We start from the raw sequence: 26,910 nt of genomic DNA, 5'->3' as shown, positions 1-26,910 counted from the left end.
AGAGACCAAAGGATACAGTTATTTTATAAATAATACAAAATATAATGAATGTATACAAAATGCATAACTTAGATTGTTATGAACTGAATGCTTGTATCCCCACCTCAAATTCATAATTTCAAATCTGAACCCCTAATGTGATAATATTAGGAGGAGATGTCTTTGAGAGCTAATTAGGTCATGAAGGCAGAGGCTTCATGATAGGATTAGTGCCCTTATTAAAGAGAACCCAGGGAGCTCGCTCATCTCTCTTACCACAGACAATGGTAAGACATTGTCTGTCTGTGAGCAGACAATGAGAAGATGGACAGTCTACAATCTGGAGGATGGTTCTCACAAACTCAACCACACTGGTACCCTGACCTCAGACTTCCAGTTTCTAGAAAAGTGAGAAATAATCCAGTTGTTTATAAACCACCCAGACTATGATATTTTTGTTATAGCAGTCTGAAAGACTAAAGCATGTATGTGCTAAGTTGCTACAGTCATCTCCAGTTCTTTGTGACCCCATGGACTGCAGCCCTTCAAGCTCCTCTGTCCATGGGATTTTCCAGGCAAGAATATTGGAGTAAGTTGCCATGCCCTCTTACAGGGCATCTTCCCAACCCAGAGATGGAACCCACGTCTCAGTTCTTTACCACTGGCGCCACCTGAGGAGCCGACAGACAAAAGCATACATGTTACTATTTATATTAAATGACACAATTCAGAAATCTTACCATGTCAGTATATTTGAGATATATTTTACCCACACACATACACATACACAGGCACACACACTTAAATTAGTTGTCCCATCATATTTTGTTTTATGAACATACATCAGTTTATTTAACCAAAGCTCTACTTAAGGGGCTTCCCCAGTGGCTCAGCAGTAAAGAATCCACCTGCAATGCAGGAGCCGCAGGAGACATGGATTCAGTCTATGTCTGATTGATCAGGAAGATCCCCTGGAGGAGGAAATGGCAACCCACTCCAGTATTCTTGCCTGGAGAATCCCATGGACTGAGGAATCTGGCAGGCTAGAGTCCATAGGGTCGAAAAGAGTCAGACATTACTGAATTTAGCACACATTACTTAGGAACATGTAGGTTGCTTCCAAGTTTTTCTAATTTCATTTTTGTAATATAATCTCATTGCTATATATACTTCATTTCGTAAATATTTATGAAAGTTAGATTTCTTTAAGTGCGTTGCTAGGTCAAGTGGCATATAGATTTGAGTTTTAGTAGATATTTTAAGGTCGTTCTATTACAGGATGAAAAAGGCATTTTTCTTTTTTTTTTTGGATGGAGCAAACAAGTGAGGTTGAGATGAGATGAGATCAGAGAGGGACAGAGAAGGATCAGAGTGGGAGTAGAGGAGGACCATGCGGGACTTGCAGGCCATTGTAAAGACCATTCTCACCTGTCTTTTTAATCTTGCCAATCTGAGAAGAAGATTTTTTTAATTATATGTGCATTTTTCTGTTTATATGTTTTATTATGTAAAGTGCTCATTTTACTCATTTTTTCCATCCTGTTGTTCATTCCATTCTTTCTGATTTGTAAGACCATTTTTTAAAATGTTGGTATAATGAGCTCTTTGTCTCACACATCAGCACAGTTTTAGTCTTAATATTTTTTCTTTCTAAAGGACCTTAAGAAGGCTTCTCTACTTGTGAATTACATTTAAAGTATATTTTTGCAAATTAATTAAAGAGAATATCAGGTCTCTTATTTGCTTTGCCATATTTGTTAATCACAGTATCCTGTGAGGTTTTTTTAAACAAAATTAACACATATCTTTGCTAGAGCCTTAGTTACTAATGAAGTTTAGACTTTTTGATTGTTATTTGTGGTAGGTACAATAATATGCCACATCTCTCCTTCTCTGCCCCACTCCATATACTCAAAATCTATAAATATACTACCTTACACAGTAAAAGAAACGTTGCATTCATGATTAAGTTAAAGATCTTGAGTTGGGAGATTATTAATCATGAGGGTGATTGTAAGAGGATGACTCAGAGAACGGGATGTGACAACAGATGCCAAGAGAAGTCAGAAAGGAAAGATACTTGATAATGTTGTGCTGCTGGTTTTGAAGACGGACAGTGGGGATACAAGCCAAGGAATGCCAGTAGCCTCTAAAATCTTCTGTAGAGATTACAGGAGGAGCGCAACCCTGCCAGCTTAATTTAGATTTCTCCCCTCCAGAACTCTAAGAAAATAAATTTGTATATTAAACCCATGGTGATAGGAAGCTAACATATTATTCCACCACTGACCTGCATTAATCACTTTGCTAACTTCTTGGTTTGCCAGTTTCTTCATTTATAGGGTGGAACTTTTATGATATTTCATCAGTCCTTAGATTCCTTTCAGATAAAGCCTTGGGGGATTGTATATTTTACATAATGAAGGAAAACTCAGATTTGTCACTCTCCCAACTTGACTTTATCTCTCAGAGGGAAGGGTCAGCCTGGTCACTTGAATCCCTCAGGGAATTTCTACCACATGTTAGTTTGGCTCTAATATAAGTTGCTTTCTCTGCTTTGTTCAGTTAATAAAAGCTGTGTAGAAAAAGGATCACAGGGCATGAGAAACTCTATTATCCCCGCCTACGTTCCAACAAGGGTACCCAGTGCCGGCCAGGGCAGGGGGTGGTACAGCCAGTGAAGGTGGCTCTTATGGAAGTTCTGGACCCACACAGACTGCCTGGTCCTCCGAAGGCTTTCCTTGTGAAGTCACTGTCTGCGTGAAACAGGTAAATATTTCAGTTCAGCCACTCAGTCGTGTCCGACTCTTTGTGATCCCATGAATCACAGCACGCCAGGCCCCTCTGTCCATCACAAACTCCCGGAGTTTACCAAAACTCACATCCATTGAGTCGGTGATGCCATCCAGTCATCTCATCCTCTGTCATCCCCTTCTCCTGCCCCCAGTCCCTCCCAGCATCAGGGTCTTTTCCAATGAGTCAACTCTTCACATGACATGGCCAAAGTATTGGAGTTTCAGCTTCAGCATCAGTCCTTCCAATGAACACCCAGGAGTGATCTCCTTTAGAATGGACTGGTTGGATCTCCTCTCAAGAGTCTTCTCCAGCACCACAGTTCAAAAGCATCAATTCTTTGGCGCTCAGCTTTCTTCACAGTCCAACTCTCACATCCATACATGACTACTGGAAAAACTATAGCCTTGACTAGATGGACCTTTGTTGGCAAAGTAATATCTCTGCTTTTGAATATACCATCTAGGTTGGTCATAACTTTCCTTCCAAGGAGTAAGTGTCTTAATTTCATGGCTGCAATCACCATTTGCAGTGATTTTGGAGCCCCCCAAAATAGAGTCTGACATGGTTTCCACTCTTTCCCCATCTATTTCCCACTAAGTAATGGGACCAGATGCCATGATCTTCATTTTCTGAATGTTGAGCTTTAAGCCAACTTTTTTACTCTCTTCTTTCACTTTCATCAAGAGGCTTTTTAGTTCCTCTTCACTTTCTGCCATAAGGGTGGTGTCATCTGCATATCTGAGGTTATTGATATTTCTCCCTGCAATCTTGATTCCAGCTTGTGCTTCTTCCAGCCCAGCATTTCTCATGATGTACTCTGCATAGAAGTTAAATAAGCAGGGTGACAATATACAGCCTTGATGTACTCCTTTTCCTATTTGGAACCAGTCTGTTGTTCCATGTCCAGTTCTAACTGTTGCTTCCTGCCCTGCATACAGATTTCTCAAGAGGGAGGTCAGGTGGTCTGGTATTCCCATCTCTTTGAGAATTTTCTACAGTTTATTATGATCCCCACAGTCAAAGGCTTTGGCATAGTCAATTCAAGGGCTAGACAAATAGATTAGGAGGTTGCAGATGAAGACAATGGAACAGAACCCACGTTTAGTGGATCCCAAGTGCTCATTTTTCATTGCTAGGCAATAGCTCTTGGTCTGAACCATCTACAAATGCCCAATTCCCTTTGTGGTCTGTTCAAGGGTGACCAAGCAGCAGTCTATCACTGTGTAAAATGCAAGATTCCTTAGAGGAACCAAATATGCTTCATGGCCTAATATCCACCATGAACTAAGATAAATGAATGCTTTGATACACTGTGTAGACAGATTATAACTACTGAAAGTCAAAGAAGTTATTCAGTCATGTCTGACTCCTTGTGACCGCATGGACTGTAGCCTGCCAGGCTCCTTTGCCCAAGGAGCTTTCCAGACAAGTATAGTGGAGTGGGTAGCCATTCCCTTCTCTGGGAAACGTCCCAACCCAGGGATCATATCTGGGTATCCTACTCTGCAGGCAGATTCTTTACTGTCTGAATCACCAGGGAAAGCTCATAACTACTGAGGCCCTGAGCAAATAAAACTGAATATTCTTCTCCATATGATATGGAGAATGTAAGGCTACAAACCACCCTAAATACCCATCATCTCATGACCATGTTTTTAAGCCTATAATAGTCGAACACATAAAGAACATTTGTATAGCATGAGGAATATCACTGAGAGAAGTTGTATTCCTAGGACCAAGAATAAATGTTTGAGTAAAATGACTGAACTATGAAGTCAAATTAAAAAAAAAAATTGTCCACTTTTCTATGGACAACTCATGAGATTTAGAATGAGCTTTCTATTCTATTATTGCTCATGGTTATACTTCCATGGTTGGGTCCAATATGTCTAACACTGTTCTTTCTGACTGGCCACTTATATGACTGCCCTGTGGAGCAGAGACCAGAGGTATGTGTTTTGGTCTTTACTGGTGGTTTCATGTAGTCTGACTGACTTGTACAAGTCAAATGTTTCCATGTTCCTGTAAGAGTATTGAATGAATAAACTGAGCACACTAAGCTAGCCATTAATTTATATTGGGGAGCATCACATAATACGGTAAAAAAAAAAAAAAAACTAAACTAAAAAGTGATACTATGCAATGTGATTTAATGGAAGCTGACTTATGAGGAATTTCACTGTATAATTTACTCACTTACTAGTTTTGACACAACTATGGTTCTCCACTTCTTCTTCTCTGTTACACAGACTATATATTTCTCAAATAAACAGTTATCAGTTTCTCTTGGTGCTTGGGCTTGGAGGCCACATTTGTGGTTGGCTAACATTTTGCCAAAAGCTTTGTTAAAATAAAATGAACCATTCTCTAATCTGTGTGGAAGCTCTGGGAGTGGGAAGAAGGAGTCCTTTTACTGAGAGGAAAAAAAAAAAAAACCTAATTTTGCTTTGGTTTCAAGACAGTATTCAGTTCTTGTTTGACTGATGAACAATTCAAAGTACATAGCTCACTCTGATAGGGGTAATGTTTGGTTTTAGGGTACTGTGAACAGGAAATAACATTAATAATTCTTTGAATATATTATTTTATATGATTAAAGGTCACATGTATTTAAAGAACTTGTCTTTTTTCTGTTCAGTGTTTATTTATCAAGGCACATAACAATGGTTAAGAGATCTTCATCCAACCCTAAACCAGAGTAAAAGATGTTTTCTGAGGATAATCAGTTATTTGGGGGTGTCTACAGACTACCATTCAATGTGCCAATGAAACAGCTTCCTCCTCCTTGACATTACCTCCCTTTAGTGTTTATGGAGCATGCTCTTCGCATAGCTTGGGCTCGGGTACAGATAATTTTTAGCTAATTAGGCAGTATGCTGTTCCTTACAGAAGAATCACAACAAAATGCTCACGGATACCTGCCCCGGGACCTCTCAAAGGAAAGGCTGAATGGTATGGAGCAAAGATCACCAAAGTAGGAGGCAAAAGGGCAAAGGGATTTCCTAACTTTTCTCCCGGTCATGTGATCATGTGCGCGTCTCTTTTCCAGTAGACTGGTGATAATACACGTGGCCTGCTAACCTCATAGGGTGAAGTGTGACATAAATCACGAGTGTAGGGGACTTCCCTGGTAGTCCAGTGGCTAAGAATCTGCTTTCCAATGCAGGGGACGTGGGTTCGATCCCTGGTCTGAGAACCAATATCCCACATGCCATGGGGGCAGCTAAGCCCGCAAGCTGCAACTACTGGGCCCAAGCACTCCGGAGCCCATGCGCCACAACTAGAGAGAAGGCTGTGCTCAGCAACAAAAGATCTCACGTGAGGCAACTAAGACCAAACATAGCCAAATATATGTATATATACCTTTTTTAAGGAAGAATGTGGAAGTGTTTTGTGGGCCATACCATGCTGGGCACAAACCAGGTGCTACTGGTATGGGATTCCACAGAGGTTGGCCCTGACTGCCCTGAGTCTCCCCACTCCACTAACATCTGCACCTGCTCTCACCCCATCAGAGCAGCAGAGCCCTCTACTTGGCAGCCGGAAGACAGAGTCATGCTCAGAACTGGTGTTTTCCAATCAAATGGCTCATTCATCCCACCTCCTCCAGCTCCCATCTGCTGTGTGCAGACGCTGTCACCCCAGGGAGGTGACCCAGTTGCCTCACCACACACAGAGCGTTCCTCCCCAAGGACACACAACCAGGACACAGGCGTGTAGTTTTGCTCCCCCTTTCAGTAGAGCCTCACCCAACACAACTCACTGTCCTTGCTCTACACCCACGGTTTGCTCTTTCCCGCTGCCCAAGTCCGTGTTGCCCCTTAATCATGTTTGCATGTCCTGGAGGCCTCAGTATAATTTCTCTTTCATTATCAGTGTTCTTAGGATGTAACTTACTCACCATAACTCAGTATGAATTTAGCACTTCTGACAGCATTGTTTACAAATTAGAAATTGCTGTTGATAATGTTGAAAAAGGATTGAGTTAATTTTTTGGCCTTGCTTAACTCCCAGGGAGGCCCTAAAGGTGAGAAGAAACTGCAGACAAGATAGAAGGGGGATTCAGAAGAGATCTAAGAAAATGGAATCAAGGGCTAGAGAGAACAGACTTCTAGAAAGGGTTAAAACAATTGGCAGTATTGTGGCCTAAAGGCGAAATATGCAAAATGCTGGCCAGCTGTTTTCCATCTCCACCAAAGAAGGAAACAAGGAAATGTTTAAAAATGTAGCGAGAGGGATTTAGGTTAGATATAAAGAAGAATTTCTTAATAATGTGGGTTGTTAAATATTGCAGAGGTTTACAAAGGAAATTTGTGGAATTTCCTTCTGTGGGAATCTTTCCATATTAGGATAGATTCCACTTGTGTACAATGGTTTAAATAAAGTACTTCATAATTTTTCTAAAATGTCTACACTTTGAAAGTTGGGCAAATAGATCAGAGCTGTAGTGTCTCTCGCTCATAACTACCTCTATATCTTTAAACAACTTTTGGGGAGATCCCTTTAAAATATTGCATTCTATTCTGACTACAGGAACATAACGTCTTCTCACAAAATGGTAAGATGTTAATTAGAATTGGCCGACTGATTAAGAGAGCAAACTCTGGAGCCAGGCTCCCTGGCCTGGTATTAGAACCATGCCTCCATCACCTACCAGCTGTGAGCCTTAGGGAACTTGTTATACTTTTTTGTGCCTCAGTTTCTTAACCATAAAATGAGGATGGTGATGACACTTCCTCGGTAAAGTAGTTGTGAGGAATATGTAAGTTAATATCTATCAAGTCCTTAAAACAATGCCTGACATCAAATAAGTGCTATACAAATGCTGTATTAAACTCTCTTCTGTTTTCTGCAGTTGATTTTTCTGTTTTATTATTTTGGCCTTTTTCTTTTGTGCTTCCAGTTATATATTTTTTGTTATTCAACCACTTTAAGAATAAAGAATGAGGCTTTTTAAGTGACTGGTATAAGTTTCACCTGTTGGTGTGTGACTAGGTTTTTTTCCCCTATAACTACCGTGGCATCAGGTCTCATCACTTTACGGCGACCATAAGGGGAAAAAGTGCAAACAGGGATAGATTTTATTTTCTTGGGTTCCAAAATCACTGTTGATGGTAACTGCCGCCATGAAATTTAAAGATGCTTGCTCCTTGGAAGGAAAGCTATGACAAACCTAGACAGCATGTTAAAAAGCAGAGACAGCACTTTGCCAACAAAAGTCCCTATAGTCAAAGCTATGGTTTTCTCAGTAATCATGTATGGATGTGAGAGTTGGACCATAAAGAAGGCTGAGGGCCAAAGAATGGATGCTTTTGAACTGTGGTGCTGGAAAAGACTCTTGAGAGTCCCTTGGGCTGCAAGGAGATCCAACCAGTCAATCCTAAAGGAAATCAACCCTGAATATTCATTGGAAGGACTGATGCTGAAGCTGAAGCTCCAATACTTTGGCCACCTGATGCAAAGAGCTGACTCATGTGAAAAGACCCTGATGCTGGGAAAGATTGAGGGCAAGAGGAGAAGGGGATGACAGAGGGTGAGATGGTTGGATGGCATCACCAACTCAATGGACATGAATTTGAGCAAACTCCAGAAGATAGTGAAGGACACGGAAGTCTGGCATGCTGCAGTAAATGGGGTCGCAAAGAGTTGGACGAGACTTGGCAACTGAACAGTGACAATACCACCCGCTACTGTATTGAAACTTGACTGATAGTTTTATATATGTGGGGAAGCGCATGTCAAATAAAATGATTTGCTTACAGGTGAGTGATCTAGACATCAGCTGGATAGGTCACAGTTTCTCTAAAGCTAGAACAAAGAGATTTCAAACTTGTATACCACAACGTAAGCCTTAGCAGTCTAACCAGTTTAGGCTGCTTGACTTTCTTCTTCTGGCATGAGGAAGGAGAGATGAGAAGTACATTGGGCAGTGATTTGGTTCACAGACCTATTTGCTCTGCTTCTGTCTCCCACATTCTTCCTTATCTCCCGCCTTCAACCTGGGACCTCCAATGGGAAGACTGACTCCCACCTCCATCTCCATGCAGCCTGCAGTTAGTGGATTTGGATCTGCATTTTGCTGTGTTCTATTTCATATGTCAGTTACCTCATATACCCTTTCAGATTTTCAAAAATTTGTTAGTGTCTCTGATCTGATAATACCACCTCCATTCCCTATCCTCCATTCTACTATCTTCTTTGTTAACAAGATTAAGTTTTTTATGCTGCTGAAATGGCAACCCACTCCAGTGTTTTTGCCTGGGAAATCCCATGGGCGGAGGAGCCTGGTGTGCTACAGTCCATGGGGTCACAAAGAGTTGGACATGTCAATGACTAAACAAAAACAACTTGATGTCTTAAAATTACTATGATTTCCATCAAATCCTAAGACTCATGGGAAATTTGTTACCACTTCTGTCTTCCTGATCCACAGCTAACATCACAAGTATTACTGTTGGGATCACTGGAAATTGCCAGTTAATTATGTATCCCCTTTTCTTGATTCTCAAACAATTGAAAACCAAGATAATAGTCTTCCACCTTGAAAAAAAAACTACATTTAAACAGAAAAAATAAATGCATTATCCTTTCCAAAAAGGGAACTAAGACTGATAGATATTAGACTCTCCATGAAAAGTAAATGCAGAGAAAATAGTTGTGTTGGGCCTCAAAGAATTGCCTCTGAGATGAGAAGTATTGGTCAATTTCCCTCTTACAAGTTGAGATTGGAACATAGGGAGTAGAAAGATACAGATACCTTTAAAAATTATTTTATAGATGAAGTACCTGAAACTTTAGGGGGATTAAATGACTTGCTCAAGGTCATTTATAAATGATAAAACCAGACTCTAGCATTTCTTACTGGGAGCACTTTAATCCTCCTTCTGTACTATATTGCTTCTCTATGCTATGGAGATGTCAAATATCAAAACACTAAGTCTTCAAAGAGATATATTCAGAGAAATTAATAACATTTATTTAGAATGACACTTCTACACAGTCATTGTAATTCCCTAGCAAAAAAGAAAATTAATAGCTTAGAAATTTCAAAAATATACTGGAAACAAAAGGATCTTCAGACTCTCATAGGTCTACATTTTATTAAGCAGAGTTATTGCTTTTTTGATTTGAAAAGCTTTCTGATATATATTTTTTTAACATAGAAAATATTTTTATTTTCTGAATTTCTCATTTCAGTTTTTAGATTTCCCAGGAAATAGTTGACTTCATGCCTACAACTGGCCTGTAGTAAATCACAAATGTCTGATTTCTTAGCATCAGAAAAAGCACAAAACTGAAAAGGCTCCCTCAGGAGAGGTATGTGTGAGTCTTCATGGGCCTGCAGATGGCTGGTTTTCAGCAGAAGTCCATTTTACATGGGGATGGCTCCTGACACAGCTCCTCTCACAAAATAGCTGTTGATAACATTTGGCCATTTTCATTAAGCATCTCATTTTTTCCTCTGCTCAGCTTGAAATCCATTCCTGAATTGCAATCCCTGGCAGGACAGCTGAAGCAGGAAAATATTAAGTTGCTGGCACACAAAAACTCCTTTCCTTTCCTTCATCCTGAAATTCCATTAAAGCATCTCTGGCCCTTTACTGACACTTTTTATAATAGGCATTTCCATGTTACTTGAGGATAAAGGACAACTAGCTGAAATAAAGCTTTCTGGTGTTTCCTCCTTGGTAGCATAAAAATTATAAAGTCAAAGAGAATGTGCTATACAGGTCATTCAGCCAAAACAACACACTTGTGACCTGACTGAATAGTTCAGAAACAGTGTATCTTCCTTCATTCCAGTATTTATGGGGCACCTACAATGTGTTATTAAGTATGCTTAGAATTGCTGTATGAAGATGAGCAGAGCAGAGACCCTACCTTTAAGGAGCTCCTGGTCTAGCAAGCGTGCAGGCTAAGTCGCTTTAGTTGTGTCTGACTCTTTGCAACCCTATGGATTGCAGCCCGCAGGCTCCTCTGTGCATGGGATTCTCCAGGCAAGAATACTGGAGTGGGTTGCTATGTTCTCCTCCTGGGGATCTTCCCGAAAGGAACCGAACCCACGTTTCTTACGTCTCCCGCGTTGGCAGGCAGGTTCTTTACCACTAGTGCCACCTGGGTCTAGTGAGGGAGGCAGAAAAATGAATGATTTCAATGTTCTGTGATAGGATGTGATTTAGCTGAGCATATGAACCAGTCTGGGAGAGAACAGCAGCTTATCTACATGGTACAAAGAGTAGGGGAGACGCAGGAGATGATCTTTGAGTGAACCTAAAAAACAAAGATCTTCCAGAAAGACAAGGTAAGAAAGAGCCATCTAGGCAGAGGAGAGAGAGAATCTTTAGGTGGGGAGGTATGAAGGAGGAATGTGTGCTCAGACATAAGCTGGAGCAGAGTTTGGGGTGAAGGGAGAAGTGGGGTGATGAGAGATGGGACCAGAGAAAGACACGAGGCATTATCGATGTGAGAAGGACTTTGAACTTCATCCTCTAGACTTGTTTTCCCTAACGTGTCTGAGTGCCTCATATCTGTTTGTATACTGGATTGCTGGTGGCACACGAGAGAAGTGGACTTGCATATGCATTTATCGCAGATCATTTTTGCTAACTGAGTAGAATTGCATCCTGCCTGGATTACACAAAGATGGAAAAGTTTCCTCATGTTCCATGGACATATGCTTTCCTTGGCCCAACTTGACATTTCTCTGGGCTTCTTAGCAACCTGCCCCCCTGTTCTGTCATCTCACGGTCACCTCAATTCAGTTTTCTGTGTGATAGATGTCACTGCCACAGTATTCGGAGAAGGCGATGGCACCCCACTCCAGTACTCTTGCCTGGAAAATCCCATGGATGGAGGAGCCTGGTGGGCTGCAGTCCATGGGATCTCTAAGGGTCGGACACGACTGAGCGACTTCATTTTCACTTTTCACTTTCATGCATTGGAGAAGGAAATGGCAACCCACTCCAGTGTTCTTGCCTGGAGAATCCCAGGGACAGAGGAGCCTGGTAGGAGGCCGTCTATGGGGTCGCACAGAGTCGGACAGGACTGAAGCAACTTAGCAGCAGCAGCAGCAGCAGCAGCCATAGTATTAGTCCTGGTGAACTGATAAGGCAGAACACATGCGTGTTGCCTTAAATTTGACAACACATCTGTGAGAACAACCAGTTAATGATTAAGTGATAAAGGACTAATCAGGGAATGATTGAGAATGTGTGACACATTTGTGTTTTAGGGACTTAATTCTGGAGGAGGGATCACTCAGATACATTATGATCAGAGTTTTATCCAAATAGTGAGGATGAAGGGCAAGGTGTATACATATGTATAAAATGAATAATTTGAGAAGGCAGAACAGCACTGGGATTGAGACCGTATGTTCTGGCATTACTCAGCTTGGGCCTGAGACCTTACTCCTTTAGTTACCTGTTGCGAGATGTTATATGGGCTTCCTAGGTGATGTTAGTGATAAAGAACCCGCCTGCCAATGCAGGAGACGTAAGAGACACAGGTCCCATCCCTGGGTCAGGAAGATCCCCTAGAGAAGGGCATGGTGACACTCCAGTCTTCTTGCCTGAAGAATCCCATGGACAGAGGAGCCTGGTGAGCTAGGATGGTTCAGAGTCGCAAAGAGTCAGACACAACTGAAGCGACTTAGCACACGTGCACGTGATGTTATGTAATATCTTTGTACCTCAGTTTCCTCACCGATACAATGCGGATTATGACAGTACTTGCTTCTTAGAGTCATTGTGAAGGTTAAATAAAATAATACATATGAAGTGATTAGAATAGTATCTGGAACAACACAAGCACTAAATAAGCATCAGTATTATTATACAAGAAAGTATGACTTTACCAGGAAGAGAAAGCTGGTGGGATATAGGAAAATATAGGATAAAGAGAAATGAAAAAAGAAGGATAACTTGAACAACTGGATTATTGGTTGATTGCATGATAAATGAGAGAAGAATCAAGAAGGAGGTAAGAATTTGGGGAAGGTCATGAAAGAATTTCAGTGTCTCTGGTGCTGAGTTTGAGGAAGACATGATATATTTATATATTGAGATGACAAGCAGTCAGTTAGATATATATGAGTTGGGGGTTCATGTAAAAGATTGGGCTAAGGGTATAGATTTAGGGAACCATGAGCCTATACATGAGCTTTGGGACCATGAGTGTAGAGGAGGTTGCCAACAAGAGAATGAGGAAAAAAGAGGAATTTATCTTTCAGACAATTACTGAAAAGATTCAGATAACTTTCTCCTTTTGCCTCTTTTAAATTAATACTGTGTTGCTTTTCTGATAATGCAAGTAATACACACTTTCTGTACAAAATTCTAAATATTTTCTTAATGTTCCTTTCTGAGAAGAAAATTTTATGAGATCTTTCACTAACAGCCTTTGCTCTGAGAAGAAAATGTTCTTGAGTCATCCCGCATTGGGGCTTCGAATACAAGACAAATGCAAAATACCTCCTGCTCTGTTGTCTTCAGTGAAGGCCAAACAAAAGTAATCAGCTTGAATCCACCCCTCATTAGATGAAAGCCCAGCTGTGTTCCTGTCCAGACAGGGAGCTGAGAGCCAAGCAGCAGGGGGATGCACCGCGTACTCTCTGATGGGGGAAGAATACTGGGGCCTTTGTGCTGCTGACACTCTGGCAGGGCAGGCTGGTATTAGAGAAGAAAGCCTATGATTACTTCAAGTACAGACATTTTCCCTTTAGTGGCTTGACTGTGAAGCCTGGAAGTTCAACTGCTAAGTGACCACCATGGCACCATCAGGGCTCCGCTCTGCCTATCCCACCTCAGACACAGCAGCCCAGCCCAGGTGGGGAAGAGCGGAGCTTCACACCCTCCTCACTGGCCAGGAGCACTGAGGCCTGGGACCTGCAGTCACTTCTGAAGGAAGACAATCCTGGAAGGCTTTCTACAGTCATCTGTTTCTGTGTCCTGGCCTATCTCCCTCTGCCTTCTCCAGCCCCTGTTTGGATCTGGAAGTGTTGCAGGAAGGGGAACCCCTTCCAGGGCCCGAAACTGGGCCCTTGTCTAACACTCGGAAATGAATTGTCCGAGGAGACACATGCACTGACAAAGCAAGAGATTTTATTGGGAAAGGGCACCCTGGTGGAGAGCAGCAGGGTAAGGGAACCCAGGAGAACAGCTCTGCTGTGTGGGATTAGTTTCTGGGTTGTCTTTATTCTAACTCAGAGTCCTTCCTGGTGGTGCACGCCTTGTTCAGCCAACTTGGATGCCAGAGAGGATTCTGGGAGGTATTCAGACATGTGGTGTCTCCTTTTGACCTTTCCTGAACTCTTCCAGTTGGTGGCGGCTTATTAGTTTCATGTTCCTTACCAGGACCTCCTGTCATAAAACAATTCATGCAAATGGTTGCTATGGTGCCTGGCCAGGGTGGGCGGTTTCAGTCAGTATGCTTCCCCTAATAGAAGGAGTCTGGAGGTGGATCAACCAACAGGCAGACTCAGTGTGGGTCCAGGGCATTAAAAAAAAAAAAAAAAAAACTGAGCCACCAAATCCACACCAGTAAGAGAAGTCAAGCTCCAATGAACTCAGCCATGTTCTGCCATCGAAACATCCAGAAAGAAGCGATTTAACTTCAGCATTCTTGCAAGCTGTGTTTCACTCTTTAGGTATTGTTCTAAATTGCCAGTGGGGAGGGTCTCATAATATTTTCAATGCAAAGAGCCTCTAAAGATGTTCATCTGACCCTGAATCAGTACTACAGGGTGGTACGTGGGGAGCTGGAAATCTCTATTCCTCTTATTTCTAAAGCTGTGTCCTTTTCCCTTGCATGTGAAGAGAAGGAAAGGACCTGCTGGTCTCTTTCCAAACCCTTGGTTGTTCTTTTATACATCTGGTTGACCTCCTCTGCTGAGCCAAGGGATAGAGGTCTATGACCTGCTTCTTTTGACGTCTTATCCCCCGCTGCCTGCCTTCCATCCAATGTTCGGTTTAGCCACTTATCTTCTGTAACTGCTTTTGTGCTGCTCTGCCAATGCTCACAGACCAAGCATTTCGTGGAACTGTATGTTGACAACTTCTCAATACTATGTGAAGTTACCCTGTATTCTTTGGAGTGTGGTTTGTCCCATTGTTGTTTACCCCTTCAGAAGGTGACTGTTTATCACAAATCATACCAGGCACAGCCAGTTTGTTGTGAAATCTCTTCTTGAACTTCCTGAAAATCTACATGAGTGTAAAGTTGAAACAAACAAGAACCATGGCCAGCCTGAAAATGACTGCAAAATCCTCAAAGATTCTGGCCCTGGGCCAGAATTTATTATATAGGAAACCTCAAATTTCCCCATCCACTGTTTTCCCTTGCCTTTCCTGGGTTTCAGATTTCAGGACCATTATAATGTCACCACATGGAGCTCATGGCAGTTTAGTTAGAAGAAGCTACTTAAATCCTGCCAATTTCACCTTACACTTACTATCCTCAGTCTTAGATCCTCCTCTTCCCACCCTTCCCTTTCTCCTTCCTATTTTTCCTATAATCCCTCCCCTACCAGCACATTCCCCTTAGGGAGACCAAGAAGGAAAAAAACAACAGCAGATACTGACCTCTAAGAAACAAAGTCATAGAGTTTTCTTAATCATCGACATTGAAGGAAAAAGGGAAATCAACAGAACACCTCCTCCATCCCTTTAAATCCTCCCTTACTACTGGGATTGGACTGATTTCCAACTGAAAAGGCTTCAGAGGATACTAAGAAACTCTGTGAACAAGAGTAGGAGAATTCTGATAGATTAAGAACAAATGTTAACAGTCAATCTGTTCCAAGATTGTTCTGCTCTCTTTCTCCAGGAGAATTTCAGTTGAGCTGCCTTTAAAAGACACAATTGGATGTGTAACATTTCTGACCCTTGGCCTCGGATTTGGGGTGTTTTTTCGGTGGGGGAGCAGTACTAAGGCTTTTATAGTCACTTTCCAGAATGAGACTCTTCGTTAACCAGAAAGGGGTGCCTTCTGCAGCTAACATGGGAAAACTAATCTTTGGAAAGCAAATACTTTGGAAAGAAAAGCTTTAATACATGTAATTAATTCATGTTGTTTGTCATAATCTAAGAGGGAGCTGACTGACTATTCTGTGTGTGTGTGTGTGTGTGTGTGTGTATGTGTCTATAAGAGAAGGATTAAGTAGAATGTAGCCCCCTCCCCTCCTTTTTAAAATTTGTATTACAGGAAGAATTGTTTTACTCCCAGAAAAGATTAAATTGGGAAACACTTCTTTTGACACATTGCTCATAATTAAAGCAAGTCTTCATTTTCTCTGTTTCCTTTAAGTAAAAACTTGTGGCTTTATTTAACCTTCCATCAATTAACTTTCTTAAAATAACCTTGAGCCCCGTAAACACACTTAATGCTTTATTGACAGAGAAAAGAGAAGCAGTATTCGTCCCTCCACTGCAGGAATCCAGCATTATTGCAGCTCCAAAGTGTGCTGCCCTGTGTGCACGGCCTCCACTTTCCTGCTCTCACTGACAGAGGCTTTGACTTTGAACTTTTCTTCCATGTTTCACCAATGCCCACAGCCATGTAATTCTATTAAAACCACACTGTTAGAAATGTTTGCAACAGAACAGTCTTCACTCAACAAATAGGTCTTGAACTCCTTCATGCTATGAAATGAGGGCACAGTAGTGAGCAAAATAAACATGATTGTTTCTTTCATGGGGCTTATAAACTGGTGGGGAAGAGAAATTAACCAAGTAATCCATATAATGATGAAGAGAAAAAAAAAATTACAAAGAAAAATATCAAGTTCTATGAGAGTGCCTCTTTGGGGGTCCTGATCAATCTATCTATTTTCCTATCTATCAGTATCTCTATATATTTACAGGTAATGATATACTGGGGGAAGTTTGTCAGATCAGAACAGTCCTTCCTGAAGAAATGTGTGAACTAAGATCCAAAGGATGATTATTATGTTCATATAATGGGATGCAATGTAGAAGCTAAAAATAAAACAGCAATAGTAACAGGTATCAGAATGGATGGCACTCTAAATATATTGCTTAGGGGAAAAAAATCTCCTTGAATGTGACTGGGTCAGATCTAATCAGATGATCCCTAGTAATAGCTGTTCTAGAAGACAGAGAAACAAATCAGATAGATTTTCCTGGTGGCTTTGAAAACACACACTATGGCTTTGAAGAGGCCATGTGTCAGACAAGTATAGGTGGCCTCTGAAAGATAAACATGATCCCTGACCACAAGCCAGCAAGGAAACAGGGACTTTACAATCGCAAAGAACTGAATTCTGCCAACAACTGGTGAGCTTGGGAGAGGACCCTGAGCCTCAGATGAGCTCACAGACCCAAGTGACTCTTGATTTCAGCCTTGTAAGGCCCTGAACAGAGCATCCTGTCACATTGTACCAAAATTCCTGACCCACAGAAACTGAGATGATAATTTTGTGTTGTATTAAGACAAGTTTGTAGTGATTTGTTACACAGCCATAGAAAACAAGTACAACTACAGAAATAAATGTTAAGCAAATGCACAAGCTCACATGTTGAGGGGCAGGAAGGAGCATAGAGGCAAGACGGCCTCACAGAGTAGAAGGAGACATTGAGGTCTTCAGGGCTGACATGAATTGCCCGGCCACGAACATCCAGGTAGTGACATGGCCTCACCAGCATCCAGGAAGAAGACTGCGGACAGAGTAACGTGTGAGCAAGATGCTGTAGAGGGGAAAAGAAGAATAAAGTAATGATTCTAGATTATTCTACACTGTGGGTGTGTTAGTTGCTCAGTCATTCTGACCCTTTGAGACCCCATGGGCTATAGCCCACCAGGCTCCTCTGTCCATGGAATTCTTCAGGCAAGAATACTGGAGTGGGTAGCCGTTCCTTTCTCCAGGGGGTCTTCCCAACCCAGGGATCAAACCCAGGTCTCCCACATTGTGTGCAGACGTTTTATGCTACCCAGGAAGCTTGTTATTCTACAGTAGTGTCCAAATTAAAATGCAAAGAGTAAGTAGAGTGGTAAAGCAGATCTAGTTTCCAGCACCACATCGTCACTTAGTTGTATGGTTTTAGATCATTTGTTTCACCTTTATATGGTTTTGTTTCTTCATCTCTAAAATAAAGCTGTGTGTATCTCCTGAGAAACCTGTATGCAGGTCAAGATGCAACAGTTAGAACTGTACATGGAACAACAGACTGGTTCAAAATTGGGAAAGGAATACATCAAAGCTATATATTGTCACCCTGCTTATTTAACATATGCAGAGTACAACATGCAAAATGCCAGGCTGGATGAAGCACAAGCTGGAATCAAGATCGTGGGGAGAAATATCAACAACCTTAGGTATGACCACTCTAATTGCAGAAAGCAAAGAGGAACTAAAGAGCCTCTTGATGAGGGTGAAAGAGGAGAGTGAAAAAGCTGACTTAGAACTCAACATCCAAAAATGTAAGATCATGGTATCTGGTCCCATCACTTCACAGCTAATGCTGTGCTGGGCTAAGTCACTTCAGTCGTTTCCAACTCTGTGTGACCCTATAGAATGTAGCCCATCAGGTCCTCTGTCCATGGGATTCTCCAGGCAAGAATACTGGAGTGGGTTGCCCTCCTCCAAGGGAACTTCCCAACTCAGGGATCAAACCCCTTATCTTAGGTCTCCTGCATTGGCAGGCAGATTCTTTACCACTAGCGCCACCTGGGAAGCCCTCATGACTAATAGACAGGGGGAAAAGTGGAAACAGATTCTAAAATCTGTCACACATTTTCTTTTCTCAGGCTCTAAAATCAGTGTGGATGGTGACTGCAGCCACAAAATTAAAAGATGTTTGCTCCTTGGAAGAAAGGCTATGACAAACCTAGACAGTATATTAAAAAAGCAGAGACATTTTTCCAGTAGTCATGTACAGATGTGGGAATTGGCCATAATGAAAGCTGAGCACTGAAGAATGGCTGCTTTCAATTTGTGGTGCTGGAGAAGACTCTTGAGAGTCCCTTGGACAGTAAGGAGATCAAACCAGTCAGTCCTAAAGGAAATCAATCCTGAATATTCATTGGAAGGACTGATGCTGAAGCTGAAACTCCAATACTCTGGCCACTGGATGCGAAGAGCCCACTCATTGGAAAAGACCCTGATGCTGGAAAGATTGAGGGCAGAAGGAGAAGGGGGCAACAGAGGATGAGATGTTTGGATGGCATCACTGACTCAATGGACATGAGATTGAACAAACTCTGGGAGACAGTGAAGGACAGGGAAGCCTGGCATGCTGCAGTCCATGGGTTGCAAAGAGTCTGACATGACTTACCAACTACACAACAAGAGCGAACTAAAGCCAACCAGTGTGCTTGTACGGGCTCCACGGCTGGCACTAGTGGTCAAGAATCCACCCACCAGTGCAGGAGACACAGGAGTCACAGGAGATGCTGTTTCGATCCCTGGGTTGGGAAGATCCCCTGAAGGAGGGCACGGCAACTCACTCCAATATTCTTGTCTGGAAAATTCCATGGGCAGAGGAGTCTGGCAGGCTACAATTCATGGGGCCGCAAAGAGTCGGACATGACTGAGCATTCCATTCCAGTTCAGCCCAATATACTTATAATTATTGTAAAGTTTAAATGGAATAATACACATGGAGTGTTTAAAAGAGCCTGACACAAAGTGTTTGTTATTGTTACCTGTTAATATCACTATTACCACCAATGTCCTCATCATTATCACCATTACTATTATTTATTTTTATAATCTAAATTATCCTTAAGAACAAAGCTTAACCTTAAGCATATCCTAAGAAAGTGGGATGTCGTGTATGACTAAACACTCCCATTGCTTTATTAATGCCCTGTGAATGGGTTAAGCATTTTGGACAAAATTCACTAATGTTTTTAACCGACCAGAGATTACATATAATCATTCAGATAAGTCAACCAGCAATCCTCAATTTTACCTTCTGACCATGACCTTGTGTACTTCCGGCTCACCCATTATATTTGTCAGGCTTCTTCAGAGAACCTAGGTGGATAGATAGATACGGGAGAGAGAAAGAGAGAGAGAGAGAGAGAGAGAGAGAGAGAGAGAGAAAGATTGACTTTAAGGAACTGGCTAATGTAATTACAGAGAAATGGTAAGTCCAAAATCTTCAGGGCAGGCCGGCAGATTTGAGACCCAGGGCAGAACTGATGTTGCAATTAAGTCCAAAGGCCTCCAGCTGCTTGGATGAGGCCCAGCCACCTTACGGAAGGCAATTTCCTTTACTCAAAGTACACCAATTTAAATGTTAATCTCATCCAAAAACACTCTGACAGAAACATCTAGAATAATATTTGACCAACTATCTGGGCCTTATCGGCCAGTCAAATAGACACATAAAATTAACCATCAAATCTACTCTGTCCGCCCACTCTATGTTTTGACCTTGTCAAGAAGTCCAATCCATTGATCCTACTTTTTTCAAACTCTCATCATCTCTCTTTTGTCCATCCTTCTCTCCTTGCTCAGATTAATCACTCACTGAAAAATCCTGAGCTCCTTTATGTCTTTCGTTCTTTAAATTCCAGAATCTACCTACTTTGTGCTAGATCAATACATTCTATTGACTTTCCATCAGCAACACTGAATGAAAAAAATATAGTGAAACAATTTCTTTAAGATTTCTGTGGGAAAATAATTTTGAACCAAGAAAGCAGACTAATATTAAGGCCTAAAAAGAGTCATGAAGTTTACCACTCAGAGTTTCTCAGAAAGAATTTGTAGAGGATAGGTTACAGGAAAAAAGAATAAAATATATAAGGAAAAGCTATGAATTAAAAAATAATAATAATTGAGCAAAGAAAACTGTAAAACTTATAGTTAAGTCTAAACAGTATTTGATTGCTTTAAAAAGAATAATTGGCAATTAAAATTCTAGATATTCTCAAGAAAGAAGTCAGAAGAAGAAAGGAAATATGGTGGGGATTTGTGTGTTTGTATAGATTATACCTGTCAGTTCACTCTAGCTGTTGTTCAGCAAACATGCTTCTAAATAGTAGCCTTTATCTATTTTAAAGACCCCTGGAAACATAGTAACTGAAATGGAGAAATTTAAAGCAATTATGTTTAGATAATTCAAGTCAAAACAAACCTCCAAATCTTTACATATATTTTTTGAATACCTCAAATCAAAGGCAAGTTTGGATTTCTCTTTACTTTCTTTTAATTATCTCCACAGAATTTCCTCAGTTTCCCACATCATTTGGCAAAGACAAAAGACTTAACATTTTAAGCATGTTTATAACAAGATGCTATGGCTTTGGTTCAAATTTAACTTTACCCTCTGGCCCGCATTGCTTTGCATTTTAATCGTCACCCAGTACACCCTTGCCAATTTAATTTCAAATTATTTTTAATTGAGACTGAATACTACAAATTTGGGGTGTAGTGAATATAATTTATGAGGACCAGCTGGAGAGCCAAAACTTTGATCAGATTGTCAATGTTAAACGGGATACTTAGATGTAAATGACTAATAGCCTAATTTGACCCATCTAATTGATTGTTTTTCACAGAATTACCTCCACTTCTTGAAGTTCTGAGACTCATCCATCATTTCCAGAAAAGAAGAAAAATGTGGTAAGTAGCACTTATTTTCTTTGCGTAATATGATTTCTATTATTAATTGTAAAGGCTCAATTTCTGACCTTCCTATTACATAATTAGTTTTATCAACTAATTATTGATGTGTTTTTATAATATCTAAAAGCAGTTTTTAAAGTTGTGTTTAAATTGTGTTAGGTCTTGTCATGAGATTTATCAAATGAGTGTTAGAAAATGACAGGAAAATAGTTGATTAGCTTAGCGTCCAAAGTACAACTTTCTAAACCCCATGGTTGAATCCAGAGGTCAAAGATGACAATGTCTCGGGTTTTCAGATTGGATGGGTACTGAAAAGAAGAGCAGTGCTTTTGTGAGTATTCGGCCAGTCTACAACTGCGGCCTCAGACTTCATCACTGAAATGAGAGTCCCGGGAACATTTTGGCCTCAGGCAGGACAGGAGAGAAGAGAGAGACGATGCGTACTCCCTCCACCTCTGCTCACCCCTGTGTTCATGCCCTTGTTTCTGCTGAGAACTTGCTCTTTATGACAGCTGCTCACACTTGAATCTTGAAGACTAAAGCTAAAGGATTCCATTGGGCATTCCAGAATAGATCATTATTTGCCTTTATGTCCTATAAAAAAGTCCCTTTCAGCAAAATAGCTCTTGCTGAAGATCAGGCTATTGTATATGGTTGTGAAAAAACATTTTGACCTCGGAGTCAAAATCCTAGGTATTAGTCTCAGACCTTTTATGGCTAAACTAATCCCTGAGCTACGTTTTTAAAAGTCTAGACAGGCAACAGAAATTTTTAATGCTGCACATGTACTTTATGGGTACTAGAAGGAGACGGCCCCAAACCCCCCTTTCCTCTAGCTTTTTAAATATTAATGAAAACAGCTTGAATTAAATTATTTACTTGACATTACTTTATTCATTCTCATAGGCCTGATTATCTCCTCTATTACCCTTCTCAGCTTCCTTTGCTTGGTGCTCTCACCTGTCTGCACAGAGCGGCCTATTTCTATTCCTGGGCCCAAAAAACTTAATCATAGCCAAGAAAATCACCTGCTTTCATTCATTAGATGTCCTATAATTTAAAGTATTGTAAAATGAGGAAAGCTAAACTCATGTTCTATTGTAATTAAAAGAAAAAATAAAAAGCTAATGGAGGGACTTCCTTAGTGGTTCAGTGGCTAAGACTCTATGATCCCAGTGCATGGGGCCCAGGTTCGATCCCTGGTCATGGAAATAGATCCCATGTGCCATAATTAAAAGTTCATATGCCACAGTTCAAGATCCTGTGTGCCACAATGATGATCAGTGATCTTACAGGCTGCAACTAAGACCTGGCACAGACCAACAAATAAATACAAATAAAGATTTAAAAAAGATCTAAGGGAAATATTTTGATTTTGAATGTTTTCAGTTACTATACTAATATAGTATCTCTCTAAAGTTGACCATTAGTATCCAGGGGAAAATAATTATTGTTATTAGGTAAGAAGCTCAACATAGGATCATAAACATGGTTATAATGTTAGATCATCGTATTCTGATTAATATATTTTGACAACTAGACTCTAAGTCCCTGTAGTGGCAGTTTCATCCCAGCATGAACCAACCATAGTTTGAGAAATGATGACATATGAACCATCATAGAAGATTTTGAAAACATAGAAAATCTTCTTTTGTGATACTAAAGGGCAAGAAGTGACAAACTGTTTTTTTTTTTTTTTTAAATTACAATAAATAAACTCAAATGGCAGGTAGAATAAGACCACATTTTTAAAGTTCGGTTGATATGTATGTAATAGTGGGGTCTCTCTCTTTTCCTTTTTTAATACAGAATGCTTTACAAGTTTGCATGCCATCCTTGCACAGTGGCCATGCTTGTCTTCTTTGTTTCATTCCAATTTTATTATCTGTGCTGCCAAAGTGAGTAGAGTGGGACCTTCATTTCAACTCAGTGCCAGGCATAGAATAGGCCATCAGTACATGCATTCCGAATGGATGAAGATGGTTGATACACTGATCCTTGGCATAAGGTGTTGTATATTCTCATCTCCCTATATAATGTAAGTGAACTAGCGCTTCTCTTGATTTTAGTTTTATTTTTGGCCACAATATGTTATAAGTAAACTGATCCATTTTTCCAAAAAAAAAAAAAAAAGAAGTCTGAATCACAAGATATATAATGGAATGAAAAGACTTGTACCCATTTCCATCCTTATTGAAGGAGGAGGGTGGAGGGTTCAAATGCAGAACCAGTGCTGGCTCACAGCAGACATCCAGGGACACCTTTATTTTCCCTTCACCACCTCTATTTTCTCCTCCCTCTTGTGTGACAAGCCTAATGATTGAGGACATTTCTACCTATTGAATATAAAAAGAAGCTAATCGTTTTGGGATCAAAATATCTTTAAAATGGCAAGGTGAGCACATGTGAGCTTTGCTAGGTCAGTCCACAGGTCAGCCAGCAAACAGTGGCCACAGATTGATAGCCAGGTGAGAAATGCAGGTCAGAAGGGACAATTTAGAGAACAAGGGCAGTTAGTTAAGGGCTTTTGCTATAACCAGTAAAAGGATGGGGTGGGTGGTAAACAGATTTGAGGCCAGCCTTGTCTGGGATTGTGGAAATAGGCAAGACAGTCATGTTTAGGGGAAATTTCATTTGGCATCTGGCCACGGTTACTTGGGGCTCCATCATGCTAGGCTTTTCAATCAGAGTAACTTTCCAGCAGCATTTAATATCTGTAAAGCAATCATAACTGCTTGTCAGTAGATGCACACAAGAGGAAGAAGGAGGGCAAGCTACTTAAGGAGCTAACAAAGGCTCCTGTCATTTTACTTCCCTCAGAGTTTGAGTCTGCAGGTTTCTACCTGTTTACTTTTATGATAACATATTGAAAAATAGCAGAAGTTCTTGATAAAATGAACAGTTTGAATGTAATACTGACTTTATTTGAATACTTATCTTCAACCAGATAGCTCCCTTTGGTGATCTTTCCTCTGAGTGAAGCAGTTGACAGCTAAGGAGCGCTGCTAGTTTCAACATGTTTACCTGTTCACTTCTGTCTGAGATTGCGGTTTGCCCTGACACAATGAACAAATATACAGAGGTTCAGAGACTAAGAGATTTTCTTGGGAAGAGACATGTATTGTTATTGTTCAGTCTCTTAGGTCATGTCCGACTTTTGCGACCCCATGGACTGCAGGATGACAGGCTTCCCTGTCCTTCACTATCTCCTGGAGTTTGCTCAAACTCACATCCATTGAGTCGGTGATGCCATCCAAACATCTCATCCTCTGTTGCCTCCTTCTCCTCCTACCCTTGGACTGCAGGGAGATAGAACCAGTCAATCCTAAAGGGAATCAACCCTGAATATTTGTTGGAAGGACTGATGCTAAAACTGAAGCGGCAATACTTTGCCCACCTGATAGGAAGAGCTGACTCATTGGAAAAGACCCTGATGCTGGGAAAGACTGAGCGCAAGAGACAAGTGCGAAAACTACTATTTATTTTTAAAGGGCAGGTTGAGGTTGTGTGTCTTTTGTGTTTGGTGAGACGCGTCAATCCAGTATGCAGAAGAAACATGATTCTGTAGAATTAGTATTTCACAAAGAGAATGAAAACACTGTCATTTCACAGTTTGGCACTGTGATAATTAAAAGTTCTTTATATAAGTAAATGAGTTTTTCTTTAAAAACTGAAATTATCCTGAGAATGACTTTTGTATCTTTTTGGTTATACATTTACAAGTATAATGTGTAGAATTACCATCTATTTCGCTCTAGTGGGACTCAAGTCTTTTAGAGACCTCTGCATACTGATTTTCCCTGCCCTGTTTTCTCTTATTTATCAAGACACTGGCTTCTTAATTAATCTGCCTTTTTCTCCTGTACATCTTAGAGTGAGATTCTTAAAGGAAGATCCAAGCACGTCGTGCATTTGAATAATCTGCACAATTTTTTCAATGCAGATTCCTGGGCCATAGTCCACCTTTTCCAAATCAATTTTTCTGAGCTTGAGGCCCATGATTTTGCATTTTTAATAAAGTCATCAAGCAATACACACAAGAATTTCCAGATTCTTTCAAAATGGGAAAACGTATCTTCCAGGGAGTGGAAGCTTTAATGTAAAAGTGGGGCATGGCCAGGGAACTTAAAGCTTTTATGCCAAGGGAACACAATCACACTTCAAGAAGAAGTTTTATAAACTTACACATTAAAAATGCACATTTCCAATAGTATTTTGTGGATACTTATCATACTGGCAATTTACTGGCAGGCTTCCTAGGTGGCTCAGTGAGTACAGAATCTGCCTGCAATGCAAGAGACTGGAGTTCGATCACTGGGTCTGGAAAATCCCCTGGAGAAGAGCATGGCAGCCCACTCCAGTATTTTTGGCTGGAGAATCCCATGGACAGAGGAGCCTGGTGGGCTACAGTCAATGGGGTCACAAAGAGTTGGGCAAGACTGAAACGACTGAGCACACGCACAATTTACTGGCAGGATTAATTGAACTGGAATAGATGCTTAATGTAGGAATACATACTTCTCCTTATGGGAAGTTTAAAAGTGATATAACATGACTTTATTGCTTTAGTGGCCACAGAGACCCGCATTCCTGTGGATGAGCATCACAGGAGGATTTTCTGTCCCACTGCACCATGGAAAAGCAGGAGTTGGCAACATCCTGACTCTATGACTGTTACACACACAGTTACTTGTATGTGACAAGTAGCAGAACTTGATGATAACACCTCAGTTGCTTGATATGGCAGTTTCTCAACTTTAGCTAGTGACCTAATATATTACCAAGTAAGTCTTTCAAAAATGTCTACCAAAGCAGAAAATTTTGAAATAGGTCATGCAGAGACACCTATCAACACTGAGATGGACTACAGCTTGCCTCCCCTGTGCTTATGGCAAGAGCAATCCTTCTAGCACTGTCTTCATATTCTGATCACTCAGAACTTCCTAAAAAAACCCATAACTGAGCCTCATTACATAGTGGGGGAAGAATCAGAAGACCTGGAAAGGGATATCTTCAGTACTGAAAGGCTGAAGAGAGGTATATTTTGGAGAAAAATGGGCCTACATAAAATGTCCAACAGCCAAACCACAACATTTAGCACATTCTGTTAGTGAAGACTGTAGAATCGGAACACTGATAGTGAAAGTATAAACTCTCAACATTGGAGACAATGAGAAGGGAACCATCATCGGACCTGACATTTCAATACTTTCCTAGAAGTACAAGGATGATTGGGATTGGTTGATTTGGAGGAGAGGATGCTGAAGCCTGAAAGGGGAGGGGAGAGCTACAGGACAGATGGAAAACCGTTAGTTTTGCACAGCACTGGAGAATGTGGTTCGTAGGATCACAGGGACAGGGGAGAGTAGGGGTGAAGCAGGGACACAGAATGGGGGGTTAACTAAAGTACAGAATATTGACCACCCTGCCATAGCCTTTGCTTCCCCTGCACACAGAGGTCCTAGAAGCCAGGCAGCACTCCTTAAACAAACAAACCAAGGAAAAATGGGGAAGATACTTTCTCATTGTACTGAATGAAC

General features: G+C 40.9%; 1 non-coding gene across 1 annotated transcript; it reads right to left on the bottom strand.

Annotated features, from left to right (window-relative positions):
* Positions 1-23,169: 23,169 nt before the first annotated feature.
* On the bottom strand, positions 23,170-23,276 carry LOC112447590 (U6 spliceosomal RNA). The gene has a single exon (XR_003035789.1). It is a non-coding gene; the product is annotated as a U6 spliceosomal RNA (small nuclear RNA).
* Between the last annotated feature and the right edge of the window lie 3,634 nt (positions 23,277-26,910).

This window comes from Bos taurus, chromosome 7, assembly GCF_002263795.3.
Source record: "Bos taurus isolate L1 Dominette 01449 registration number 42190680 breed Hereford chromosome 7, ARS-UCD2.0, whole genome shotgun sequence".
Taxonomy (NCBI): Eukaryota; Metazoa; Chordata; class Mammalia; order Artiodactyla; family Bovidae; genus Bos; species Bos taurus.
This window is presented reverse-complemented; position numbering and strand designations above follow the sequence as displayed.